This window comes from Octodon degus, unplaced genomic scaffold, assembly GCF_000260255.1.
Source record: "Octodon degus isolate 3935 unplaced genomic scaffold, OctDeg1.0 scaffold00029, whole genome shotgun sequence".
Taxonomy (NCBI): domain Eukaryota; kingdom Metazoa; phylum Chordata; class Mammalia; order Rodentia; family Octodontidae; genus Octodon; species Octodon degus.
In genome coordinates this window covers 15355658-15360948 of record NW_004524605.1, presented here as the reverse complement: position 1 = coordinate 15360948, position 5291 = coordinate 15355658, and the positions used below count along the sequence as shown (strand labels likewise).

The 5291-nt window shown below is 45.8% G+C and overlaps 1 pseudogene; it reads left to right on the top strand.

Annotated features, from left to right (window-relative positions):
* Nucleotides 1-841: 841 nt before the first annotated feature.
* On the top strand, nt 842-4433 carry LOC105741944 (annotated as a pseudogene).
* Nucleotides 4434-5291: the final 858 nt, after the last annotated feature.

Here is a 5291-nt window from a genome sequence, read left to right as displayed (position 1 = left end):
AACGTGGCAGAAATTCCTACTCAGCAGGCAGGGTGGGGGAGGTGCTGCGGAGTGGTGGGGGACATCCCAAGGGGGTGGAAGAGGGTCTCACCCACCCTGGGCTTGGGCTGCGACCAGTAGGTCCCGCCTGCACAGGGCAACCAGAAGCTCTCCCACACACTCACTGGGCCTGGGCCAGGACTCTGCTTCTTTTTTCTAGCAGCTTTCAGTATGTTATTCTTGTGCTGGATTTCTGGTATCTTGACTATTTTATGTCTCAGTGTGTTTTTAATTGGGTTGAAGTTATTTGGCATTCTGTGTGCTTCAGTTACCTGAATGTCGGATTGTTTCCTCATATTTGGGAAGTTTTCTGCTATTATTTTTGCCCATATTCTTTTCATATCATTTGTATTGACTCCATTCTCATTGTTTCTCACATTGTTCATCTTTACATCATCTTGCAGGTGATGAACTATTTTTTCCTGCATCCTAGTTATTTTTAAGAGCTCCTTTCATGGAGCCTGGAGTTGCTGCCTGGTTTCCTGGGTTCCCTGAGTACCAGGTCACCTCATCCAGTCCTGGGCTTCACTCTGCAGTTCAGGCTGGTCTTAAGCTCACTTTCCATCACAAGCTTGTCTTGAATTCACAAGATTCACTTGTCTTTGCCTCCAGAGTGCTGCAAGTACAGAGTGCTGCAAGTTGTCCCCTCATCACTTGCTCTTCCACATTTCTACCTCCCCCTGACGCTCTGAAGGAAAAAGCCTGAGCAGCCTCATTGCCCTTGCTGGACAGTGAGTGTGGGTAATGGATGACACATTGAGAAAGGTGTTTTGCAGCATCCCAGCCATCCAAACTCTCCAGGATGAGCATCTGGTCCCCACATGCACTACTACACCTGGCAATTAAGAGCTTACTGAGGGATGAGGCCCTGGATGTGGAAGCCCTAGAAGATTTTCCAGGGGAGCTCTTCCCACCAGTGTTCAAGGAGGCCTTCAGCAGTGGACAGCGGAAGTCATGACAGCCATGGTAATGTCCTGGCCCCTTCCCTCTCTGCACCTGGGTGGTCTGATTAGAATGAGGACATCTTGTTACCTTCAGGGGTATGTTATGCAGGCACACACAAGGGCGTTACAAGCTGTGCTGGTTGGGCTTGATGTGCTGCTGATCCAGAAGGTTTATGTCAGGAGGTTGAAACCGCAAGTGCTAGATATGTGGGTCATGCACCCGAGCTTCTGGAGAGTTTGTTTTGGAAATCAGGTAGAAGACTGCTCCTCAGAATCCTTGAAGTGGAGAAAAACAGAGAATACTGGGACATGGGAACTGAACAAGAAAACCCTCAAAGATCTGTGGAGCAGTCAGGAGTATTTTTACCCAGTGGCATCCTACCTCTTCAAGTGGGTCCAGGAGAAGGAAGATCTGGTACACCTTGATTGTAAGAGGTTGTGTATTACTACCACGTGCTCTACTTGGGACACAGAGTTCCTCAAACTTCTCAACTTTGATTCAGTGAAGTAGGTTCATGTGTGTTATGTATGTTACTACTGGGCACTCTTTGTCCTAGCTGATTTTGCCCCTTTTCTGGATCAGATGCAGAATCTCCACAAAATAATTTTCTCTGACATCTCTGAGACTAACTTCATTTCCCCAGAGAAGAGAAAGCAGTTGGTCACCAAAATCACCTCTCAGTTGCTGAAGCTCCACTGTCTGAAAGACATTTATATGAACTCTGTCTCATTCCTCAAAAGCCACTTGGACTAGGTACTCAGGTGCCTGGCATCCCCCTTGGATAGCCTGGCAATAACTCACTGCCAGCTTTCCCACTCTGACTGGAACCAGCTTCCCTACAATGAGCAGACCAGACAGCTAAAACACTTGGATCTGAGTTGCATCAGCCTGACTGAATTTAGTATGGATGATCCTCTCCGAATTCTGCTGGATAAGCTTGCAGACACAGTGACCACCTTAAATTTAGAAAACTGTGGAATCGCTGATGCACAGGTCTATGCCTTTCTGCCTTCCCTGAGCTGCTGCTTACAGCTCACCATCTTCTGTTTCACAAGGAATTTCACGGTCATAGATACCATGAAGAACCTGCTGTACCACACTGCCAGGATGAGAAAACTAAACCTTGAGCTCTACTCTGTTCCTAAGGAAGTTCATGTTCCCTGGCATGGTGTCCTCCATCAGGTACAGAATGAGATGCAAGAACCACTTAAGAATATGATAAAGCCAGTCAACCATCCCAGGACTGTGTGGTTTTGTGTTCACCAGGAACTGTTCTGCAATCAGCAGTCCCACACCATGCACCGTAATCCGTGCCTGGCATGTGTACCCATATAGTTTAATGCATCCATTCCATGTGTCCTTCTGCTTCCAGGAACACATAGCCTTTTATTCAGTTCCCCTGAGAAAAGCACGTTTCTCAGAAGGTAACAATCATGGAGAATCACTGACACAATAGTGAAAGTGACCTTTGTGGACTTTGGTCCTTGACAGAATCAGCACTAGAAATTTGAGCTGGTAGATGTCAATTCAGGCTTGAGATGAACATTTGGATGAAAATAAAGGAATGGTTGGAAATTTTTTTTTTAAATCCTTTCTTACCTTTTCACTTACCTGCACCAGCATCTTCAAGATCTGAAAATCTATCTTCACTTTCACCAAAATGGTTTTGCAAGCTTGTGACTCAGATTTTAAGTTCCTCTATATCTCTTTCACTCTGCTTCATGTGCTATATTTCTTTCCTGTATTGCTCATTCAAGGAATCTGTCATTTTTGTAATCTCTATTTTTTTTATCAATGTCTTCTTTAGAAGCAGTTATTAATTTTTTTACTACAGAGATTTTTTTCAGATCAGGTTTCTTCCATATGTTTCTACATTTGATTCTTTACTTCAGATGCTAGTAATGCAGAGATCTTTTTTTATTTCAGAGATTAATTCTGATCTGAGTTCCACTATACCTTTCTGCTGTTGTTTCTTTACTTCAGACGCTATTAATTCATACATTTCAGCTGAACTAGTGTCCTCTGCACTTGTTCTGGGTGGACTTGAGGCCTGAGATTGCATGTTCCTTCTCTTTGTCATTTCATATAGCACTGACCTCTGACCTTTGGTGTAGAGCTTTGGTGCAGTTATAATCTTAGCACTTACTGAAATTTGGGTGCAGATCTATAAAGTTTGAGTTTATCCAGTTGTATTAGGCTTGAGTCTAGCTGTTGTGGTCAGCTCCTTCCTACTGCTGCACTTGGAAGTGAAGCCATGGTGCCCCTCTGTTGTGCCCTTGGCCCAGGGGGCACAGGGGAATGCAGAAGCTCTCCCACACACTCGCTGGGCTTGGGCTTGGGCTTGGGCTGGATCTGGGGGGTCCCAAATGCACAGCAGAAGTTCTCATTCGGCGGGATTGCCGGGGGGAGGGGGGCTCTAGAGAGGTCCGAGGGTGCGGCAGAGGGTTTCACTCACACAGCATGCCTGGGTTTGGTCCAGAGAGTTCCCACAGGTGGGCACACCACCACCTTAAAGTATGAGCCTTCTCATAATAACACATGCATGGTTAATAACAACCGCATGTCCTACAAGGCCTTCCATCTAGAGGTTTGCAAGCATTTAATGGACACTTAATAAACCACACTAACTAGGAAAAAAAATCATATTTCATACATACAAGACCTGAAGATGTTTCCAAAAACTTTCAACCAGCCTGGAGCAGAACTCAGATATTCTGGCTCCTGCCATGCCCACTGTTTTCCTGACATAACCTCTTAGTGTTTAATTAATTTCAACAGAAGCAATAGGAAATTTTTTTCAGGACAATCCTTTTGGGTGATAATATAACCAGTATAAGACACATCAAACATTCGCGTGTAAAGCTCCATGACTAGAAATCAGAAAAGCAGGCCCTACGCCTGGGCAGACCTTTATGGTCCAGCGTCCTTAAGTAGGACACTGGACACAATCTCTGCATTTTCAAACAGTGTTTACTCTCTGTTTCCTTTCCCCTGGTGCTCCTCTTCAGCTCTAGAGCAGGGCAGCTATGCAATGCCTCTTCCTGCTAAGCAAAGCCAAGAGACCCATTTCTCACACTACTGAGATGTAAGAAAATTCCATTGGAACATTGCAGAGATGGTTTGTTTTTACAGAGAATTAACAGAGCCATGGTCAATATCATTTCCTTGCTTTTTCTCTTGAGCAGGTAAAATTTAGAAGGGTTCAGGAGGTACTTTGCATCCAGAATGCTTCCTCCATCTCCAGAATGACTTCATCTTCCCAAACTGAAACTTCTCGTCAAGTAGATGAAGCAAAAAAATTAAGTAAAAGCATCCTTCTAAACATCCAGACCTATGAGCAACACTGCTGTACAAGTCAGAAAAAGAACCTAGAACAGCACAAGAAGAAATCTGTGGTTTGGCATCAGAAAACTTGGCTTTGCCTCTCACAGCTGGCACAAGCTGGTTGAAGACCCACAACATCCAATTTCCCATGATTCTGAGTGGGACCCTGCCACTCTGCCTTCTTGTCCTCTTTCCCTGCAGGAACAAGTGAGAACATCACTGTGCAGTCCACCTCTGGGACCTGCATGTGCCACACCAGGAAGGGTCTCTTCCTCATTTTCCATTTCCAGTAAGAAGGGGAAGCAGCTAAGGGGCAAATGTGGTTCCAGAAGCTGTTTCACTAGGCCCTGGTCCACCCTGTTACAATGGTATTCTTGGTGCATTCCTACTGCCACAGATGAGGAAACTGGCCAGCACCTTTCTTCCAAGGAGGCTGAGAGCCAGTAGGGTTCACTTGAAGGACAAGAAGGGAGGGAGAGCTGCTGCTTTGGAGAATTCACCTCTGCTGCTCTTGCTGCCACATGATTTAAATCACTGCTCTGTCCCTGACATCGTTTTTCCCCTTGCTGGACCCTCCTTGGATCTTGGCTGTTCAGATGCCCTTGCAAAGCCACATGAGGTTGGGCATAGGTGGGCTTTCCAGGAGTGGCTAGATCTAGAGTGTGTGATGCTGGGCTTACAGATGTGATTCTGAGATTGCTTCAGGTGTGATACTAGGATAAAGGATGCCCCACCCTGGATATGAGTGCTAAGGGCAGTACCCTGGATAGAATATAGGGGACAGAAAGAGGGCTGCCATTGTTGCTGCTCATCCCATGCTGCTTGCCACTTGCTGCTTCGCTGCCTTCTGCCTTCCATGAGCTGTTTCTCCTCTTCGATGCCCCTCTGCAGTGCCACTCTGCCTTGGATCCAGCCAACTAGAAACCGACACCTCTGCAAATTGTGAGCTACCAAAAACTATTCCTGTTTTAACTTTGGGAATC